General features: G+C 43.4%; 1 pseudogene; it reads right to left on the bottom strand.

Moving 5' to 3' along the window:
- Nucleotides 1–21,227: 21,227 nt before the first annotated feature.
- On the bottom strand, nucleotides 21,228–22,959 carry LOC120866699 (annotated as a pseudogene).
- Between the last annotated feature and the right edge of the window lie 226 nt (nucleotides 22,960–23,185).

Genomic DNA, 23,185 nt, shown 5'->3' with positions numbered 1-23,185 from the left:
GGAGTTTCCACAGGGGAGTCAGTCTTTGTCTCGTGTGGAGACATGCATGTCCGCTTTCCTCTCGAGCTGAAAAAGTTGTGTCAGGCTTCTTGTCGACTTGACATAGGAATAGGTGGCTTTCTCTTGAGATGTCACGGGGCTGTCACAACTGCCATCGTGTTTTGAGGTGATACTCGGGGTGACAGTCGAGTCAGTGCAGGGGAATCAGATGTATCTGGAGTGGATTGGGACATCTGGGTCTTCTGGATTGTGGCATGAACCCTGGAGTTTCTCTCGAGTTTCACATTGAGTCCGCCTCCTCCTCAGGTGTCACGGGAAAGCCAGTATACCTTTCCCGATAAAGCAGGAAAATGGACCTTCATCTCAAGATGACGAGGGAAAAATGGGGCTCTTCTTGAGTTGTGGTGGGACCCTCGGTGTTCCTCTTGAGTGAGACGGGTATGTCTGAAAACTTCTTGAGTTGCATCAAGGGTGTCAAGGACACTTTCAAGGCTCACGAAGAAAGGTGGGATTTCTCTCAAGACGCCTCAGTGGAAAAGGGCCTCATTTCGCCGTGAGTGGAGAATCTCCTGGTTTTTCTCGAGTTGCGGCAGCAAACTTGGGGTTCCTCTTGATTTATGACGGGGACCTCAGAGACCCGCTTGTGTGGCCTCAGGAATGTCCAGTCTCCGTGTGAGTTGCGAGGGTCCTCTCGGGATTCCTCTTCATTCGGTCCCGGGGCCAAGGTCCTCATCTGGAGGTGAGGCCAGAACCTCAGGTTTCCTCTCCGGTGCTGACATGGATCTAGGGGTTCCTACGGAGTTTCATTGGGGGGGGGGTCAGGCCTAATCTCGTGTGGAGACATGGGCGTCCCCTTTCCTCTCAAGCTGAAAAAGTAGTGTCAGGCTTCCTGTCGACTTGACATAGGGATCTGTGACTTTTTCTCGAGATGCTACAACAATGTCACACTTGCCATCGTGTTGGGAGTTGATACTCAGGTGGCAATTGAGTCAGTGCAGGGGAATCAGGTGTGTCTGGAGTGGGTTGGGACATCGGGTTGTTTTGGAATTGTGGCACGACCCCTGGAGTTACTCTCGAATTTAAAGTTGAGACCACTTCCTCTTGAGGTGCAACGGGAATGCTGGGATTTCTTTCACAAAGAAGCAAGGAAATGGACCCTCATCTCAAGATGAGGAGCGAAAAATGGGGCTCTTCTTGAATTGTGGTGAGACCTTTGGTGTTTTACTCGAGTGGAGATGGGTATGTCGGGGAACTTCTTGAGTTGCAACAAGGTTGTCAAGGACCTTTCAATGTTCCAGAGGGAAGGTGGGATTTCTCTCGATATGCCGCAGCAGAAAACGGCCTCAACTCGCACTGAAGGGAGAATCTCCTGGTTTTTCTCAAGTTGCAGCAGGAAACTTGGGGTTCCTCTTGAGTTACGATGGGGACTTCAGGGACTTGCTCATGTTGCCTCATGAAAGTCAAGTCTCCACGCGATTTGGAGGGGCCTCTCGGTATTCCTCTCCAGTTGGTGCCAAGACCGTGGTTCTCCTCTAGTTGAGGCCGGAACTTCAGGTTTCCTCTCTAGTGCTGACATGGATCTCAGGATTCCTATGGAGTTTCAACAGGGGGGTCAGGCCTCAACTTGCGTGGAGACAATCACGTCCACTTTCCTCTTGAGCTGTAAATGTTTCAGGCTTCCTGTCGAGTTGACATAGGAATCTGTGGCCTTCTCTCAAGGTGCCACAGGGTTGTCAACCTGTCATCGTGTTTTAAGTCGATACTCAAGTCAAGTCAGTGCAGGGGAATCAGGTTTATCTGGAGTGGTTTGGGACATCAGGGTCTTTTGGAATTATGGCACGACCCCTGGTGTTGGGAGCCAGCATGGGGAATCCCACCCACGGCAAAGGTCATGAGGAAGGGGTCCTGGAAAAAAAAAAAGGCTGATATCAGCCCTCAGGGGTACTCCTGTATTTTCCTGAGCATCTACTCCCAAAACCAGAGTCTGCCTGATTTATTGTACTGCGCTTTCCACTCTTCTGACATAACAGGGAGCTATCTATGACCACCTTTCTCTGGAAAGAGTTAACTTAGAGCTCCAGTTAACAGTCTCCTGCATATAAAAGGAATGTCTCGGCTCAAAGCCCTCTAATGGCTTTCTAACTTGCCTGATAGTTAGAGACTTTAACACCTTGTGACTTTTTACAGCCTCTCAAAGGCAAGAGGCACGCAGCTTAAAACATCTTAAAGATATAGAGCCTTTACTAAAGAGCTAAGAATTATATTGCTGATGGGTTTTCATTGTTGAGTCAATGACTGCTGTCAGGCTTCCATATTCTTTATCTTTTAGGCACCTGGAGGATATTAATCAATGTAATTGGGATATAGAAAATATAATATAGTAGTTTTGATGTTAGCAACACTAGACTTTTGAGTTAATGAACTTTCTCTTTGTTATAAATCACTGTACTCCTCTTTCCTTAATATAAATTATTCTGTCCTTGCTATGTAAGAACGTAACCTTAATTAGTGCTTTCTGAGGGTAGCACCAGACTTTAGTAAGAACAATACTTTTGGGGCAAATAAATTTTCTGGTTGACAGACCCTTACAGAAAAGAGCCATAAATGCTAATAGGCCTCCTGGCCAGAAGATGATGTAAATCACTGAGGACCTGTGTATACATATGAGTATGCAAAAGGAAAGCCTGGGTCAGAGCTGCATGACTTTGCTTTTTACATTTATCTCTATGTGCAACTAAAATTATTAAAGTTTTTCCAGACAATAAAGGATGGGCCAGTTCCTGGAAAGATTGGATCCCCCATGTCTTCTTTTCTTTCTTATTCTATTTTCTGGCTGATTCTCATCTGGGGCATAGAGGCTAGCTGTCTCTACTTATTTGCCCAGGCTTCTAAGACCCACGTGAGAAGGAGCCCAAGGCGTGGCACCCTCCACTATTCAAGGGGGCGACTAAGCCCTACATAGACGGTTCAAGTCCCTTGTTTTGGGGCTTTAGTGGCTTTCTATGTAAACCAAGGAATACAGCCTCTTTCTTCCTCTAAATTTCGCACTACACTATTCTTTCCTAATCTCTCTTTATATCTCTAAATATATATATATCTTTCACCACGCCTTCCCTGCTTCAAATTACCCTGGATCCACTGGGGCTGGACCCCAGTAAGTGTCCCCCAGAACAGGCTATTCGAAGGTAGGTCTTCCCCAGTGCACAGTTTTTGGGACGTCTAGGATACCACTCAGGGTGTCACGGACCCCCCTGCATAAGACAGGTAGGGAAAGACGGGTAGGAAGTTTTGGGTTGAAAGAAACCCAGCTGAAGGGTTGAAAGAAACCCAGTTTAAGGGCTGAAACAAACCTGCTTTCTAAGGGTTGAAACAAACCTGCTTTCTAAGGGTTGAAACAAACCTGCTTTCCAAGAGTTGAAAAGAAACCTCCTTTACAAATGTTGAAACAAAACCTTCTTTACAAGACTAAAATCTTTCTCTATACAAATCTCTGACACGGGTAACAATGAGTCAAAACAATGACAACTTTTTATAGAAGTAATTTTATGACTGTTAAACAAAAGACAAATTAAAGTTAAAAAGGTTAGTGTTCAATTCCTTTTTTAGATACTTTTGTAAAGGTAGGGAAATAGCTAAAAACTTATTATGCTTTTGCTCTGTGGAATATGATTAGAAATGTTCTGGACCCCCATCATGATGCTGTTAGATAGCCTATGGGAGAGGCTATAGCGGTGGATGGTGGTGGGTCTCCACATTCTACGCAGATAATATTTTCTGCCATTGACAAATAAAAGGAGGGAGACTGTGCTTTACCTCCTGAGGAAGGAGAGGGCTTACAGAACCCTGCAGCTGAATGCCCTGGCGAGCTCCCTCCCCCTTTACACAAACCTTTAAAAATTTATCCAACACTTTCTGATTTAAGGCGACCACCCCTCCGCCACCCACACTTGCGCCTCCCCAGGGCTTAGGAATTCCCCACTTTGCCTCCAAAACCTCCTAGAACATTGTCTAAACTGAAAAAGATAAAAGGTTTTTGAACAAAGTAACTTTGAAAGCAGACACATGCAGAATATGCAGAGCCTGCTCCTTGGAGAAAATCCCCTCAGGGGGCCTCACCTGAGCAAAACAAAAAAAAAAAAAAAAGAAAGAAAGAAAAATAATCGTAATAAAAAGGTTCTACAAATAAAAAAAATGTTTCCCTTGTGGCCAAATGGGGCATTTTCGCTGGCAATGTCCTGCTAAACAGAGACAACAATCCATGCCAATCAACCCCAGGTAGCTTAGGACTGGACCTCAGCTCCACCACTGCAACAATATTAACCCCTGACATGCCAGTTACTCCGATTCCAAAGGGAGTGGCTGACCCTCTGCCTGAGGACATTCTGCACTTGAGCTAGGGCGTAGCTCGCTTTCTTTTCAAGGAATTTTGGTGGTGCCTGGTGTAGTAGATTCTGATTATACTGAGGAAATTAAAGTTTTAATCTCGCTGACTATTAAAACTTTGGAAATTAATAAAGGTCAAAAAATAACACAGCTTTTGCTTTTACCTTATTATCAGACAAGAAAAACCTTGACTTCTCAAGCTAGGGGCCCCAGAGGGTTTGAATCTAGTGATCTAGCTTTTTGGGTGCAGGAAATTACCGCTTCTAGTCCTTTAAAAGAACTTTTAATTCAAGGATATAAAATGTCATGGCTGTTAGACACTAGAACAGATGTCTCTTGCATTGCTGGGAAAGACTGGCCCAGCTCCTGGCCAACACATACTACTGAAAATGGGTTGGTGGGATTAGAGAAAGTGGTATGCAGAGTCGGGATGCTGCAGAGAAAAAGGTGAGGGAGAGTTTAGAACCTTGAAGAGTAGTGAGTTCTCCATTGCTGGAGGTATTCAATCAAAGATCAGATGGTTGCTTATCATCTAAAGAGCTATAGACCAGATTTAGGTTATGGAAAGATAACTGGAGAAGCTTATAAAGATGTTGTGCAACACCTCTTTACTTGCTTTTCATATTTAGATCTGTCAAAAGTTTTGAAAACTGATAATGCCCTTTTGAAGCTGCGGAGAGACTGTTTACTAACTTTAAATGATTTCCAGAAATTATTAGGAGATATTAATTGGATATGCCCACATTTAAAACTGACTACTGCAGATTTAAAGTCTTTTCTTTGATTGCTTAAAAAACAATCCTAATCCCAGTTCTAAGAGAAAGTTGACTAATAAGACAGAGTTGGCTTTTGTTAAAGTGGATGAGGCTTTAAATGATCAGTTAATTAGGATTAATATTACCAAAAGATGAGATTAAATTATTCTTGCCACAAAACATACACCTATAGGATGCTTGTGACAAAAAGGCCCATTGGTTCCATCTACCAGTGACCCCAAGAAAATATATCTTATCCCAGCTTGGTGGCACAATTAATTTTAAAAGGAAGAAAAAGAAGTGTGGAACTTTTTTTTTTTTTTAAAGTAACAAATATATTAATTCCATTCAATGAGGATCAACTGCAAGTCTTTTACAAAATAGTGATGATTGGCAAGTTGCCCTGATAGATTTCAGGTGTCAAATTTTGTTTCATTTGCCCTCAAGCCAATACAGTAATTAAAAATTTAAAAATATTAGATTGGCGGTTTGAAGATACCTGTGAATCTTTCCAACCCTATGTAGTTCCTATGCTCCCCTTTACCCTATGGAGGCAAGACGTGTTGTCTCAATTAGGAGTTGCTCGGAGAAGGGTTTTCTCAATTTCTTAGTTATCAATAGGTGGTACAATTAACAATATTTTATAGACTGTTATAAATACAATATAAATATATTTGCCTAATTACAGTTTGCCCAATTAGGTATGGGTATAAATAAAATATAATAAAGGTATACCTAATTATATTTATAAATCTATACTTAATTAATTTATATATAAATTAATATATATACTATATATGCATATTATATATACTATATAATTATATTATATACATAATATATATATTGCAGTAATATAATGTGTATGTGGCTGATATTAATTGGTAAAGATTGGTGTGCTGTGATGATATGTTATATATACTGTATAATTATATTATATATGTGTGACATATATTATTACAGTACATTGGTTTGTGTTGGTTGGTATTGTGTACATGTTGTATTGCTGTAATATATATTAATTAATATATTAATTATAAAGATTAATTCAAGGGTATTGATTTATATATGTATTATTTGTCAATAAGTTTATACTTGTTGTCATATATAAATACATATATAAATAAATTTTGCATATACCTAAATGAGATAAGGAGGTTATACATTTATTATTTAAATTTATACAGAGACCTAAACATTAGACTTAAATTTACATATCCCTAAATTTATGTTGTTAAAACATAAATTTAAATTTTTTTTTAAATTAACTTGACAACTGCTTGACAATTCCTTTGCCATAACACCCCCATAGGTATAATTGGGGTAGCCAGACAAAAAATTAGTTTTATGGCAAAATGGCCCCCTAGAGTGGGTCCATCTTCCCCTTTAAGCTAAAAAAGTAGTGGCTTCTTATCTAGGGTTGATAGGTACTTTGATATTAAGGAGAATAAAGTGGAGCATTGAATTATTTGGTAAAGGGCTCTCAGAAATTGTAATTCCACATAACAAGGACCAGCTTGATGCTCTTTTAATGTTTGATGAAAATTGGCAGATTGCTATAAAAAACTATTTGGTCAAATTTTGCATCATTTACCCTCCAATGTTTTGTTTAATTTTATATCAAGACACCCAGTTATTTTCCCTGTTAGATGCAAACAGTTCCCTATTCCAGGTGCCAAAAATTTTGTATAAAGTTTCAAATAAAACATAAAACAGACATCCCCTATAATCCCCAGGGACAAGCTATAGTATAAAGAGCTCACCAAACATTAAATACAAATTCAAAAAATTAAAAGAATGGGAATTTAAGTATAGTTCTCCGCATCAAATCTTGCAACATGCTCTGTTTGTAATAAAAAATTTAAATGCTGATTCATCTGGAACAACTGCAATGCTTTGTCACTGGTGTCCAGAGCAACAAAATGTAAAGCCATTGGTAAAGTGGAAGGACCTCCTCTCTGGACAATGGAAAGGTCCTGACCCATTATTAACTGGCGGTCGAGGATATGCTTGTATTTTTCTACAGATGCAGATTCACCAATTTGGATCCCAGACAGACTGATTTGCCATGTCGCAGTCCCCAGGCACCTGGTTCCTCCACTGCCGCGACCACAAGAAAGAGAAAGGGCACTCCTCTGCCTGTGCTGCTGCTGCTGCATGGAGCAGCCACGCGCCGGAAGCCACGGGGGAGGGGGCAGCCTGGCCGCTGGGACTCAGTGCACTGTGCTCACAGCCGTTGGCCCCACCAGCGTCCATCTGCGCTCGCTTGGCTGCCACTGGGCCTGAGGCCGGTTTAGCGAGGGGGCGAGGGTGGCACCCGGGTGTCTGCTGGTAGGAGAGGCAAGATAAACATCGAGATCCCGGTGAGACTGATGAGGCAGCTGCAGCATGAACTCCGACCAGAAAATAATTCTAGTTATTCTATTTTGGCTTGTCTGCCCTCTCCTTATGTTTTTCTTTTCACTAATGACTCTGGAAGACTTAATATACATATGAATCATTCAGGTGGACCTAATGTAATGTCTTGTGAATAATATATGCTTTCATCTTGTTTAACTCCTCAATATAATGTTTGTACTTTTGTGGTGTTAAAACGTCCACCCTATCTTATGGTGTCTGTAACTGTAACTACTTATTGGTATTATAATTATGGTCTAGATGTGTTAAAACAACTACAAGATTTAATGCAATCAGGATGGATTGTCAGCTTACTAATCTTAGGGAATTCAGGTTTAATAACAGAAACTACTACTGTTACTGTTAGTGTTACTGTTACTGTGGCCGTGATAACATTGACTCAACAAGTGCATACTGCTCAATATTTTAATACTGTGTATGGAACAGTTCCAACATTGGCTTTAAATTTAGGGAAACTTCATAATCAGATACAGACCAAGGAACACTCTCGATTAGATTTTACTGCTGCAGGAGTAGCAAATGACTTTTTCCATACATTCTCTAATTTCATTTCTGGGAAAATATTCTGTCTACTATTCTTAGCTGTACAGCTGTGGGTGCTCTAATATTTCTCCTTATAATTATTTCTCTTTATATTGTTAGGCTTCTTGAACAGAACATTCAGAAGCTTGCAACTGAACTACATCTAGCTGTTAAAATAAATAAAAAAGGGGGAGATGTTGGGAGCCAGCAAGGGGAATCCTGCCCGTGGCAAAGGTCTTGAGGAAGGGGGGCCTGGCAAAAAGCAAAGGCTGAGATCAGCCATCAGGGGTACCCCTGGATTTTTCTGAGCATCTACTCCCAAAACCAGAGTCTGCCTGCTTTTTTGTACTGTGCTTTCCACTCTTCTGACATAACAGGGGGCTATCCCCGACCACCTTTCTCTGGAAAGAGTTAACTTAGAGCTCCAGTTAACATTCTCCTATATATAAAAGGAGTGTCTCAGCTCAAACCCCTCTGAAAGCTTTCTAATTTGCCTGACAGTTAGATACTTTTACAACATGTGATTGTTTACAGCCCCTCAACCATGAGAGGCATGCAGCTTAAAACATCTTAAAGATACAGAGCCTTTACTAAAGAGCTAAGAATTATGTTGGTGACGGGTTTTCATTGTTGAGTTAATGACTGCTGCCAGGCCTCCATATTCTTTATCTTTTAGGCACCTGGAGGATATTAATCAATGTAATTGGAATATAGAAAAAATAATATAGTAGTTTTGATGTTAGCAACATTAGACTTTTGAGTTAATGAACATTCTCTTTGTTATAAATCACTGTACTCATCTTTCCTTGTTATAAATTGTTGTGTCCTTGCTATGTAAAAATGTAACCTTAATTAGTGCTTTCTGAGAGTAGCACCAGGCTTTACTAAGAACAACACTTTTAGGGCAAATAAGTTTTCTTGTTGACGGACCCTTACAGAAAAGGGCCATAAATGCTAATAGGCCTCCTGGCCAGAAGATGATGTAAATCACTGAGGACCTGTGTATACAGATGGGTATGCAAAAGGAAAGCCTGGGTCAGAGCTGCAGACGCTGCATAACTTTGCTTTTTACATTTATCTCTATGTGCAACCAGAAGTATAAAAGTTTTTCCAGACAATAAATGATGGGCCAGTTCCTGGAAAGATTGGTTCCCCCGTGTCTTCTTCTTTCTTACTCAATTTCTGGCTGATTCCCGTCTGAGGCATAGAGGGTAGCTGTCTCTACTTATTTGCCCGGGCTTCTAAAACCCACGTGAAAGGGAGCCCAAGGCATGGCACCCTCTGCTATTCAAGGGGGCAACTAAGCCCTACGTAAACGGTACAAGTCCCTTGTGTAGGGGCTTTAGTGGCTTTCTATGTAAACCAAGGAATACAGCCTCTTTCCTCCTCTAAATTTCACACTACACTATTTTTTCCTAATCTCTCTTTATATCTCTAAATCTATATAACTGTCTCGCCACACCATCCCTGCTTCAAATTACCCTGGATCCACCAGGGCTTGACCTTGGGACCCAGGAATTCCTCTCGAGTTTCAAGTGGAGAATGCCTCCTCTTGAGGTGTGATGGGAATGCAGGGATTCCTTTCCCGAAGAAGCAAGGAAAGGGAGCCTCATCTCGAGATACTTGTGGCAGGACCCTGGGTGTTCCTCTCTAGTGGAGATGGATATGTCGGGGAACTTCTTGAGTTGCATCAAGGGTGTCAAGGATCCTTGCGAGCCTCAAGAGGGAAGGAGGGATTTCTCTCGAGACTCCGCAGTGGAAAATGGCCTCACCTCGCGTTGAGGAGAGAATCTCTCTTTTTTCTTGAGTTGTGGCAGGAAAATTGCGGTTCCTCTTGAGTTACGATGGGGACCTCAGGGACCAGCTCATGTTGCCTCAGGAAAGTCAAGTCTCCATGCGAGTTGTGAGGGGGCATCTCAGGATTCCTCTAAAGTCAGTGCCGGGGCCCAGGACTTCATCTAGAGTTGAGGCTGGAACCTCGGGATTCATTTCCAGTGCTGACATAGATCTCGGGGTTCCTATGGATTTCCAACAGTGGAGTCAGACCTCGTCTCATGTGGTGACATGCACGTCTGCTTTCCTATCAAGCTGGAAAAGCAGTGTCAGGCTTCCTGTCGAGTTGACATAGGGATCTGTGCCTTTCTCTCGAGGTGCCACAGGGCTGTCACACCTGCCAGCATGCTTTCAGTCGATACTCAGGATGACAGTCAAGTCAGTGCAGAGGAATCAGGTGTATCTGGAGTGCACTGGGACATCGGGGTCTTTTGGAATGGTGGCATGACCCCTGGAGTTCCTCTCAACTTTCAAGTTGAGACCGCCTCCTCTGGAAATGCGAAGTGAATGCCAGGATAACTTTCCCGACGAAGCAGGGAAATGGACCCTCATCTCGAGATGAGGAGGGAAAAATGGGGCTCTTTTTGAGTTGTGGTGGGACCCTTGGTGTTCCTCTCAAGTGGAGACGGGTATGTTGAGGAAGTCAAGCACCTTTCGAGGCTCACGAGGGAAGCTGGTATTTCTCTCGAGAGGCCGCAGTGGAAAAGGGTTGCGTCTCCCATTAAGGGGAGAATCTCCTGTTTTTACTCGAGTTGTGACAGGTAACTAGGGGTTCATTTTGAGTTACGACGGGGACCTCAGGGACCCGGTCATGTTGCCTCAGGAAAGTCAAGACTCCATGCGAGTTGCGAGGGGTTTCTCAGGATTCCTCTACAGTCGGTGCCGGGGCCTAGGTCCTCATCTGGAGTTGAGGCCGGAACCTCAGGTTTCCTCTCCAGGGCTGAAATGAATCTTGGGGTTCCCATGGAGTTTCAACAGAGGAGGTAGGCCTTGTTTCATGTGGAGACATGCAAGTCCACTCTCCTCTCGAGCTGTTCAACAGTAGTCTCAGGCTTCCTGCCGAGCTGACATAGGGATCTCTGGCTTTCTCTTGAGGTGCCTCAGGCCTGTCAGAACCGCCATCGTGTTTGGAGTCAATACTCGGGGTGACAGTCGAGACAGTGCAAAGGAATAAGGTTTATCTGGAGTGGATTGGGACATCAGGTCTGTTGGAATTGTGGCAGGATCCCTGGAATTCCTCTCGATTTTCAGGTTGTGACCACCTCCTCTTGAGGTGCCATGGGAATGCCGGGATTCCTTTCCCAACCAAGAGGGAAATGGACCCTCATCTTGAAATGAGGAGGGAAGAACGGGGCTCTTCTTGAGTTGTGGTGGGACACTTGATGTTCCTCTTGAGTGAAGACGGGTATGTTGGGGAACTTCTTGAGGTGCATCAAGGGTGTCAAAAACCCTTGTGAGGCTCAAGAGTGAAGGTGGGGTTTCTCTCGAGAGGCCGCAGCTGAAAAGGGCCTCATCACGCTTTGAGGTGAGAACCTCCTGGTTTTTCTCGAGTTGTGGCAGGAAACTAGGTGTTCCTTTGGAGATACGATGGGGACCTCAGGGAACCGGTCATGTTGCCTCAGGAAAGTCAAGTCTCCATGCGAGTTGCGAGGGGCTTCTTGGGATTCCTCTCTAGTTGGTGCCAGGGCCTAGGTCCTCATCTGGAGTTGAGGCTGGAACCTCAGGGTTCCTCTCCAGGGCTGACATGGGTATTGGAGTTCCCATGGAGTTTCAACAGGGGAGTCAGGCCTCTTCTTGTGTGGAGGCATACAAGTCCACTTTCCTGGTGAGGGGGCTCACAAGGGAGCCTGGCTACAGCATCCTGTAAACCCTCACCTTCCTCTGGAGATAGAGCACAGTTTCCCTCTTTTTGTTTGTCAATGGCAGAAAATATGATCTGCGTAGAAGGTGGAGACCCACTATCATCCACCGCTATAGCCTCTCCCATAGGCTATCTAACAGCCTCATGACAGGTGTCCAGAACATTTCTAATCATATTCCACAAAGCAAAAGCATCTTAGGAACTTTTTTTGGTTCATGCAAAGTATAGTAAGTTTTTATCTGTTTTTGCACCTTCACCCAAGTATCTAAATTAACAGTGCCCTCTTTTGAAAACCAAGGGCACTGTTCTTATACAAATGTAAAAAGTGATTGAATATTGGCTTTCTTAACTTTAATTCCTCTTAATTATTTGCTCTTGATTAATTAAAAGATTGCTTCTATAAAGAGTTGTCATTCTTTTGACTCACTGTTACCCATGTCAGAAAATTAAGTCTAATAGAAAAGTCTGCCTTGTCGAGGTTTTTAGCTTTGGAAAGGGGGATTTCTTTCAACCCGTAGAAAGTCTGCCTTGTCAAGGTTCCTACCCTTGCCAACGGGGGTTTCTTTCAACCCGTCTACCCTTCACTAAGGGGGGGAGGGGGCGGTTTCTTTCAACCTGTTGGTTTCTGTCAACCCTTAAAATACTTCCTATTCCTTCTAACACTACCTATCTTAGTCAGGGGCGTCCTAGGAACACGGGTGGTGTCCTATCCGTCCCAAATTACTGAGCACTTCTGAGACCTACCTTCGAATAGCCTGTTCCGGGCACCACTTGTCAGGGTCCAGCCCTGGTGGATCCAGGGTAATTTGAAGTGGGGACGGAGTTGGCGTCTGGGAAAGGACTAGTTAATTAAAAATATAAGATTAGGAAAGAATAGTATAGTAGGAAAATTTAGTAGAGAAAAGATGCTGAATAACTTGGTTTACGTGGAAAGATAATAAAGTCTCAAGACAAGAAACTTGCACCACCTATGTTCAGCCACTGGCACCCACTTGAATAGCAGAGAGTGCCCCCCACCATTGAGCTCCCTCTCGTGTGGGTCTTAGAAGCCAGGGAAAGTAAATAGACATGGCGAGCCTCCATGGTCCAGATGGGAATTCAGCCAGAAAAGAAGAGATAAAAGATCACATGGGGGAAACCAGTCTTTCTAGTGACTGGTTCATCCTTTATTGTCCAGAAAAGCTTTTTATATTTTTGGTTTTACATAGAGATTAATGGATAATACAAAATTATGCAGTGTAAGCAGCCCTGACTCTTATTGACACCAGGCTTTCTCTCTGCATACCTAGCTGTATACACAACTTTTAGGTGATTTACATCATCTTCTGGCCAGAAGGCCTATTAGCATTTTACAACCCTTTTCTGATAAGGGTCTGTCAACCAGAAAACTTATTTGCCTTAATAGTGTTGTTTTCCAATATCTGGTGCCACTCTCAGAAAGCACTAAATAAAGTTACATTCTTACATAGCAAGGACACAACAATTTATAACAAGGAAAGAGGAGTACAGTGATTTATAACAAAGAGAAAATTTATTAACTCAAAAGTCTAGTATTGCTAACAGCAAGTCTACTATATTCCTATTTCTGCATCCTGATTACATTGATTAATATCCTCCCAGGTGCCTAAAAGATAAAGGATATGGAGGCCTGGCAGCAGTCATTGACTCAACAGTGAAACCCATCACCAATATAATTCTTAGCTCTTTAGAAAAAGCTCTATATCTTTAAGATGTTTTAAGCTTCGTGCCTCTCGTGGTTGGGATGCTGTAAACAATCACAAATTGTAAAAGTCTCTAATTGTCAGGCAAGTTAGAGAGCCATCAGAGGGATTTGAGCTGAGACACTCCTTTCATATACAGCAGACCAGTTGGAGCTCTAAGTTAACTTTTTCCAAAGAAAGGTGGTCGGGGATAGCCCCCTGTAATGTCAGAAGAATATAGTATAGCAGACAGTAAACGGAAAGATTTTGGTTTCGGGGCAGATGCTCTGGCAGAGCACACCTTGAGACCTGACTTGACTTGCCCCATCAGGTCTCTCCACATGACTTTGTCACGGGTGGGATCTTGCATGCTGGCTCCTGGCACCAAGTCCTAGGTCTTCATGTGGAGCTGAAGCCGGAAGCTCAGGGTTCCTATCCAGTGCTGACATGGATTTTGGGGTTCCCTTGGGGTTTCAACAGGGGAGTCAGGCCTCGTCTCTTTTAGAGACATTCAAGTCCATGTTCCTCTCGAGCTGGAAAAGTAGTGTCAGGCTTCCTGTCGAGTTGACATAGGGATCTGTGGCTTTCTCTCAAGGTGCCTCAGGGCTATCACACCTCCCATCGCGTTTTGAGTCGATACGTGGGGTGACAGTAGAGGCAGTGCAGGGGAATCAGGTGTATCTGGAGTGGATTGGGACATCGGGGTCTTTTGGAATGATGGCAGGACCCCTGGAGTTCCTCTCGACTTTCAAGCTGAGACTGCCTCCTCTTGAGGTGCGTTGGCAACGCCAGGATTTCTTTCCCGACAAAGCAGGGAAATGGACCCTCATCTCCAGATGAAGAGGGAAAAATGGGGCTCTTCTTGACTTGTGGCGGGACCCTGATGTTCCTCTCGAGTGGAGACGGGTATGTCAGGGAACTTCTTGAGTTGCATCAAGGGTGTCAAGGACCCTTTCAAGGCTCAAGAGGAAAGGTGGGATTTCTCTCGAGATGCTGCAGCAGAAAAGGGCCTCATCTCGCGTTGTGGGGAGAATCCCCTGATTTTTCTTGAGTTGTGGCATGAAACTTGGATTTCCTCTCGAATTAATATGGGGACCTCAGGGACCTGCTCCTGTTGCCTGAGGTAAGTCCAGTCTCCATCCGTGTTGCAAGCGGCCTCTCTGGATTTTCTCAGGTCAGTGCCCGTTCCTAGGTCTTAATCTGGAGCTGAGGCCGGAACCTCAGGGATCCTCTCCAGTGCTAACATGGATCTCGAGGTTCCCTTGGAGTTTACACAGGGGAGTCAGGCCTCATCTTGTGTGGAGTCATGCAAGTCTATGTTCCTCTCAAGCTGGAAAAGTAGTCCCAGGCTTCCTGTCAAATTGACATAGGGATCAGTGGCTTTCTCTCGAGGTGTCACAGGGCCATCACACCTGCTATCGTTTTCTGATTCGATACTCGGGGTGACAGTAGGGGCAGTGCAGGAGAATCAGGTGTCTCTGGAGTGGAATGTGACATTGGGGTATTTTATAATGGTGGCACGACCGCTGGAGTTCCTGTCGACTTTCAAGTGGAGACCGCCTCCTCTTGAGGTGCAACGGGAAAGCCGGGTTTCCTTTCCTGATGAAGCAGGGTAAGGGTCACTCATCTCGAGATGAGGAGGGAAAAACAGGGCTTTTCTTCGCTTGAAGTACTCCTTTTCCTATTTGGAGCCACTGTGTTGTTCCATGTCCAGTTCTAACTGATGCTTCCTTAACTGCATACAGATTTCTCAAGAGGCAGGTCAGGTGGTCTGGTATGCCCATCTCTCTCAGAATTTTCCACAGTTTATTGTGATCCACACAGTCAAAGGCTTTGGCATAGTCGATAAAGCAGAAATAGATGTTTTCTGGAACTCTCTTGCTTTTTCCATGATCCAGCGGAATGTGGCAATTTGTTCTCTGGTTCCTCTACCTTTTCTAAAACCAGCTTGAACATCAGAAATTTCATGGTTCAAGTATTGCTGAGTCCTGGTTTGGAGAATTTTGAGCATTACTTTACTAGCATGTGAGATGAGTGCAATTGAGCGGTAGTTTGAGCATTCTTTGGCATTGTTTTTATTTGGAATTGGAATGAAAACTGACCTTTTCAAGTCCTGTGGCCACTGCTGAGTTTTCCAAATTTGCTGGCATATTGAGTGCAGCACTTTCACAGCATCATCTTTCAAGATTTGAAGCAGCTCAACTGGAGTTCTATCACCTCCACTAGCTTTGTTCATAGAGATTCTTTCCAAGGTACACTTGACTTCACATTCCAGGATGTCTGGCTCTAGATGAGTGATCACACCATCATGATTATATGGGTCATGAAGATCTTTTTTGTACAGTTCTTCTGTGTATTCTTTCCACCTCTTCTTAATATCTTCTCCTTCTTTAGATCCAGATCATTTCTGCCCTTTATCGAGCCCATCTTTGCATGAAATGTTCCCTTGGCATCTCTAATTTTCTTGAAGAAATCTCTAGTCTTTCCCATTCTGCTGTTTTCCTCTATTTCTTTGCATTGATCACTGAAGAAGGCTTTCTTATCTCTTCTTGCTATTCTTTGGAACTCTGAATTCAAATTTTTATATCTTTTCTTTTCTCCTTGGTTTTTCACTTTTCTTTTCACAGCTATTTTTAACGGCTACTCAGACAGTCATTTTGCTTTTTTGTATTTCTTTTCCATGAGGATGATCATGATCCCTCTTTCCTGTACAGTGTCATGAACCTCATTCCATAGTTATCAGGCACTGTATTTATCAGATCTAGGCCCTTAAGTCTATTTCTCACTTCCACTGTATAATCATAAGGGATTTAATTTAGGTCATACATGAATGGTCTAGCGATTTTCGCTACTGTCTTCTATTTGAGTCTGAATTTCGTAATAAGGAGTTCATGATCTGAGCCACAGTCAGCTCCTGGTGTTGTTTTTGTTGACTGTATAGAGCTTCTCCATCTTTGGCTACAATGAATATAATGAATCTGATTTCGGTGTTGACCATCTGGTGATTTCCATGTGTAGGGTCTTCTCTTGTGTTGTTGGAAGAGGGTGTTTGCTATAACCAGTGCATTTTCTATGCAAAACTCTATTAGTCTTTGCCCTGCTTCATTCCACATTCCAAGGCCAAATTTGCCTGTTACTCCAGGTGTTTCTTGACTTCCTACTTTTGCATTCCAGTCCCCTATAACGAAAAGGACATCTTTTTGGGGTGTTAGTTCTAAAAGTCTTGCAGGTCTTCATAAAACCATTCAACTTCAGCTTCTTCAGCATTACTCGTTGGAGCATAGACTTGGATAACTTTGATAATGAATGGTTTGCCTTGGAAACCAACAGAGATCATTCTGTCATTTTTGAGATTGCATCCAAGTACTGCATTTTGGACTCTTTTGTTGACCATCATGGCTACTCCATTTCTTCTGAGGAATTCCTGCCTGCAGTAGTAGACATAATGGTCATCTGAGTTAAATTCACCCATTCTAGTCCATTTTAGTTCGCTGATTCCTAGAATGTTTATGTTCCCTCTTGCCATCATTTGTTTGACCATTTCCAATTTTCTTTGATTCATGGACCTGATATTCCAGGTCCTATGCAATATTGCTCTTTACAGCATTGGACCTTGCTTCTGTCATCAGTCACATACACAACTGGGTACTGTGTTTCCTTTGGCTTCATTCCTACATTCTTTCTGGAGTTATTTCTCCACTAATCTCCAGTAGCATATTGGGCACCTACTGGCCCGGGGAATTCCTTTTTCAGTATTCTATTATTTAGCCTTTTCATACTATTCATGGGGTTCTCAAGGCAAGAATACTTAAGTGGTTTGCCATTCCCTTCTCCAGTGGACCACATTTTGTCATTCAAGATTGCTGGGAGAAATATCAATAACCTCAAATATGCAGATGACACCACCCTTATGGCAGAAAGAGAAGAGGAGCTAAACAGCCTCTTGATGAAAGTGAAGGTGGAGAGTGAAAAAAGTTGGCATAAAGCTCAACATTCAGAACATGAAGATCATGGTTCCAGTCCCATCACTTCATGGGAAATAGATGGGGAAACAGTGGAAACAGTGTCAGACTTTATTTTGGGGGGCTCCAAAATCACTGCAGATGGTGATTGCAGCCATGAAATTAAAAGACGCTTACTCCTTAGAAGAAAAGTTATGATCAACCTAGATAGCATATGCAAAAGCAGAGATATTACTTTGCCAACTAAGGTCCACCTAGTCAGGGCTATGGTTTTTACAGTGATCATGTACGGATGTGAGAGTTGGACTGTGAAGAAGGCTGAGCGCCAAAGAATTGATGCTTTTGAACTGTGGTTTTGGAGAAGACTCTTGAGAGTCCCTTGGACTGCAAGGAGATCCAACCAGTCCATTCTGAAGGAAGGCAGCCCTGGGATTTCTTTGTAAGGAATGATGCAAAAGCTGAAACTCCAGCACTTTGGCCACCCCATGTGAAGAGTTGACTCATTGGAAAAGACTCTGATGCTGGAAGGGAATGGGGGACAGAAGGAGAAGGGGACGACCGAGGATGAGATTGCTGGATGGCATCACTGACTCAACGGACGTGAGTCTGAGTAAACTCTGCAAGTTGGTGTTGGACAAGGAAGCCTGGCATGCTGCGATTCATGGGGTCGCAAAGAGTCGGACATGACTGAGCAGCTGAAGTGAACATGACTTGAGGTGGGACACTCGGTGTTCCTCTTAAGTGGAGATGGATATGTCGGGGAACTTCCTGAGTTGTATCAAGTGTGTCAAGGACCCTTTCGAGGCTCAAGAGGAAAGATGGGATTTCTCTCAAGACGCCGCAGCAGAAAAGGGCCTCATCTTGCATTGAGGGGAGAATCTCCTGGTTTTTCTCGAGTTGCGGGAGGAAATTTGGGGTTCCTCTTGAGTTAGGATGGGGACCTCAGGGACCCACTCGTGTTGCCTCAGGAAAGTCCAGTATCCATGCGAGTTGTGAGCATCCTCTCGGAATTCCTCTCCAGTCAGTTCCGGATCCTAAGTCCTCAATGGAGCCGAGGCTGGAACCCCAGTGTTCCTCTCCTGTGCCGACATGGATCTCGGGGTTCCCTTGGAGTTTCCACAGGGGAATCAGGCCTCGTCTCATGTGGAGAAGTGCTATTCTTGTTCCCCTCGAGCTTGAAATGCAGTGGAAGGCTTCCTGTCGAGTTGACAGAGGGATCTGTGGCTTTCTCTCAAGGGCCACAGGGTTGTCACACCTGCCATCGTGTTTTGAGTCAATACTCGGGGTGACAGTCGAATCAGTGCAGGGGAAATAAGTGTATCTGGAGTGGATTGTGAGATCAAGGTCTTTTGAAATGGTGGCATGACCCCTGGAGTTCTTGTCGACTTTCAAGTTGAGACCACCTCTTCTTGAAGTGCAACTTGAACACTGGGATTCCTTTCCCAATGAAGCAGGGAAATTTATCCTCATCTTGAGATGAGGAGGGGAAAACGGGTCTCTTCTTGTCTTGTGGCGGGACACTCGGTGTTCCTCTCGAGTGGAGACGGGTATGTCGGGGAACTTCTTGAGTTGCATCAAGGGTGTCAAGGACCTTTCCAAGGCTCAAATTGGAAGGTGGGATTTTTCTCTACATGCCGCAGCTGAAAAGGGCCTAATCTTGCATTGAGGGGATAATCTCCTTGTGTTTCTCGAGTTGCAGCAGGAACTTGGGGTTCCTCTCGAGTTATGCCGGGGACCTTAGTGACCTGCTCTTGTTCGCTCAGGAACGTCCAGTCTCCATACGAGTTGCGAGTAGCCTCTCAAGATTCATCTCCAGTCAGTTCCGGGTCCTAGGACCTCATCTGGAGTTGAGGTCAGAACCTCTGTGTTCCTCTCCAGTGCTGACATGGATCTTGGGGTTCCCTTGGGGTTCCCTTGTAGTTTCAACAGGGGAGTTAGACCTCGTCTAATGTGGAAACATGCAAGTCCGTATTCCTCTCGAGCTGGAAAAGTAGTGTCAGGCTTCCTGTTGAGTTAACTTCGGGATCTTAGCTTTCTGTCCAGGTGGCACAGGGCTGTCACACCTGCCATCATGCTTAATATTGATACTCGGGATTACAGTCGAGTCATTGCAGGGGAATCAGGTATATATGGAGTGGATTGGGACACCGGGGTCTTTTGCATTGGTGGCACGACCCCTGAATTTCCTCTCGACTTTCAATTTGAGATTGCCTCCTCTTGAGGTGCAACAGGAATGCTGGGATAGCTTTCCCAACGAAGCATGGAAATAGACCCTCATCTCAAGATGAGGAAGGAAAAACGGGGCTCTTCTTGACTTGTGGCAGGACACTAGTTATTCCTCTCGAGTGGAGACCTGTATGTCGAGGAACTTCTTGATTTGCATCAAGTGTGTCAAGGACCCTTTCGAGGCTCTAGAGGGAAGGTGGGATTTCTTTGAGATGCTGCATTGTAAGAGGGCCTCATCTCGCATTGAGGGCTGAGTCTCCTGGTTTTTCTCGAGTTGTGGCAGGAAAATTGGTGTTCCTCTTGAGTTACAAAGAGGACCTCCCGGACTCGCTTTTTACCAGGGACCAGCCCCGGTTGGATCCAGGGTATCCGAAGTGTGAAGGGTGTGGCGATAGAGATATGTATAGAGAGATAAGGTAAGAATTTTCAGTTACAAGAATAAGGGAGAGGAAAAAGCCTGATATTCCTTGGTTTATACAGAAAGCCAAAAAAGCCTGGGACAAGGGACTTGCACTGTTCATGGAGGCCGCAGGCACCCTTTCTAATAGCAGAAGGTGCCCCCACCTTGGGCACCTTCTCAAGTGGGTCTTAGAAGCCCAGGCAGGAAAGTGAACTCAGAGGGCCCCTGTGCTCCAGGGAATGAGCCTGAAAAAGAAATAAGGAGATAAAGAAATCACGACATGTGTAGACCAAGCTTGTGCAAGACCCATAACTTTATTTTCAAAAGGCGCTTATATACCCTAAGTTTTGCATAATGGAAGATGCAGAGTCATGCAGGGACAGCAGCTCTGACCCTTCCCAAAACCAGAATTTCTTTCTTAATACCTTTCCATATACAAAAGGTCTCAGGTGATTTACATTATCTTCTGGCCAGGGGGCCTGTTAACATTTTATGGCACTTTTCCTTAAAAAATGTTAATCAACCAAAAAACTCATTTTCACTTGAAGTGGTTTTTCTTTAATGTGCATCACCCTCAAAGTGCTAAATAAATTTGCATTCTTATAGAACAAAGGTGCAGTGGGTTACAACAGAGAAATTACTTAACTCAAGGATCTAATGTTGCTAATTATTTTTTCTATACACCAACTATATTAATTAAGGCAATCTCGGGTACACAACAAATAAAGGATATGAAAACTTGGCAGCAAGTATTGGATCAACCATGAAATCCTTCACCAATACTATTCTAATAATTTTAACTCCTTGAAAGGCTCTACATTCCTAGAATGTGTCTCTTGCAGTTGGGAGGCTGTAAACAATCACATGCATAGTTGTAAAAGTCCGGATAAACCAGTCAGGCAAGTTAGAAAGCTATCAGAGGGGTTTGAATTGAAATCCTCCAATTATGGCCAGGAGACTTAATAACTAGAGCTCTAAGTTAATTTTCTTCAGAGAAAGGTGGTCAGGGACAGCCCTCCATTGGTAACAGAGGAGTTGGTGAAAAATAGTGGGACAGGCAAATTCTGGTTTGGGGTTAGATTCTCGAGCAGATCCAGAGGTTTTCTCGAGTCCTGACTCGCCTTTGCCTGTCAGCCCTCTTCCTCATGACCTTTGTCATAGGTGGGATCTCCCATGCTGGCTCCCGGCATCTCCCCCTTTTTATTTCTTAAGACAGCCAGATGTAGTTCAGTCTCGAGCTTCTTCTGAATGCTCTGTCGAAGAATCCTGACAATGCAAGGAAGAATAATTATGAGAAGCAGAATTAGAGCGGCCACAGCAGCATAGCTAAAAATAGTAGACAGAATGTTCTTTCCAGAAATAAAGTTAGAGAAAGAATGGAAAAAGTCGCTCGCTATTCCTGCGGCAGTAAAATCTAATCGGGAGTGTTCCATGGTCTGTATCTGATTATGAAGTTTCTCTAAATCTAAACTAGTATCTGAGCTATTCCAAATACCTGAAATAAGATTTTTAATCTTCTCCAAGTCATAATCATTCTCGTTTACTTTCAGGGGTGTTACACATATCCACCGGTAGCGGCATGACAAGACAGTGCCAATTTTACTTTTGAAGCCTGTAATTCAGTCCCAATATGTATTATTGCTTCTTGTAGGGTGTCTACTCTCATTTCTAGTTTCCTGTCTATAACTTACTGTGTTGCCAACGTTAAAGAAACATTGTTAGACATAGTATCAACACATTGGGCAGTATGCACTTCTTGAGTCAATAATATTGCTGCCAAAGTAACAGAAGTAATTTCAGTTATTAAAGCTGATATTCCCAAAATAAGTAAGCCCACAAATCTTCGTGATCACATTAAATCTTGTAGTTGTTGCAGCACTTCAAGACCATAATTATACCAATAAGTTGTTACAGTCACAGGCACTATAAGATAGGGTGGACGTTGTAACACCACAAAAGAACAAAATTATATTGAGGGGTCAAACAAGATGAGAGCATATATTGTTCACAAGACACTACATTAGGTCCACCTGAATAAATCATTTGTATATTAAGTCTTCCAGAGTCATTAGTGGAAAGAAAACATAAGGAGAGGTAGACAAGCTAAAATAGAGTACATCGAATTATCTTCTGGCCGGGTAAAAGTAATAGGGGCAGTAGCATCAAGGGCTCTCCAAATTTCTGGCTGCCAAAAGGTTTTACCCTTAGCCATGTAGGACAGCATAGGGGGAACAAATTCATTATGATACCATCTAGTGGTAGCTAATGGCCAAGGAACTGAATTTTTTTTTTTCCAGTTGCCCAATCTATCGATAAAATCACCATTGGACAGTGGGTCCAGACTTGGACTTGGGTTGCTCCAGTCCTGAATTGTATAATTTCCTCCTCCTGGTATTTTGTAATCAATTCTTGAATTATAAGTGCAACATTTCCAAATCAGATACCCTAAACGATCATCTATAGTTTTCCATATGACTTCTGAGGGAGCAACATTGTCACAATTTGGATATTCTGGTGGAGCTTTGAGAAACAAGGATTTATAGGGGTCAAAGACACCGGGCATATGAGCTTGTAATACCCAAACTGACTGGTCCCCTTTAAGTGCAAATTTTGAGGTTGGGGAGTCTGTCAGAACTGCTTTTTTAGAGGCTCCAACACATCCTTTTTTGGTGGGAGTAATAAAGTTTCCTGTATGACCAAAAGGAAAATTAAAGTAAACAGGAAGATCATCTGTTAGTCCCCTAAAGGTATAATTTAAATTAATAGGATATTGGTCTTTTACAAGGGAAGTATAAGATCCTCCCAGAAGGCGAGGTTGGTCTTTATTAGCCCCTATAGGGTCACTACTCCACATGACTACTTGAAAAGTTGGAGGACTAGGGAAATATGGCAGGTAGAGTTAGGTCCATAATATTTCTGTCCTTTATCGAGGCCATCATTGCATGAAATATTCCCTTGGTATATCTAATTTTCTTGAAGAGATCTCTAGTCTTTCCCATTCTGTTGTTTTCCTCTATTTCTTTCCATTGATTGCTGAAGAAGGCTTTCTTATCTCTTCTTGCTATTCTTTGGAACTCTGCATTTAGATGCTTATATCTTTCCTTTTCTCCTTTGCTTTTCACCTC

This window comes from Oryx dammah, unplaced genomic scaffold, assembly GCF_014754425.2.
Source record: "Oryx dammah isolate SB20612 unplaced genomic scaffold, SCBI_Odam_1.1 HiC_scaffold_8, whole genome shotgun sequence".
Taxonomy (NCBI): Eukaryota; Metazoa; Chordata; class Mammalia; order Artiodactyla; family Bovidae; genus Oryx; species Oryx dammah.
The sequence above is the reverse complement of the archived record's forward strand: the minus strand, read 5'-3'. Positions and strand labels throughout refer to the sequence as shown.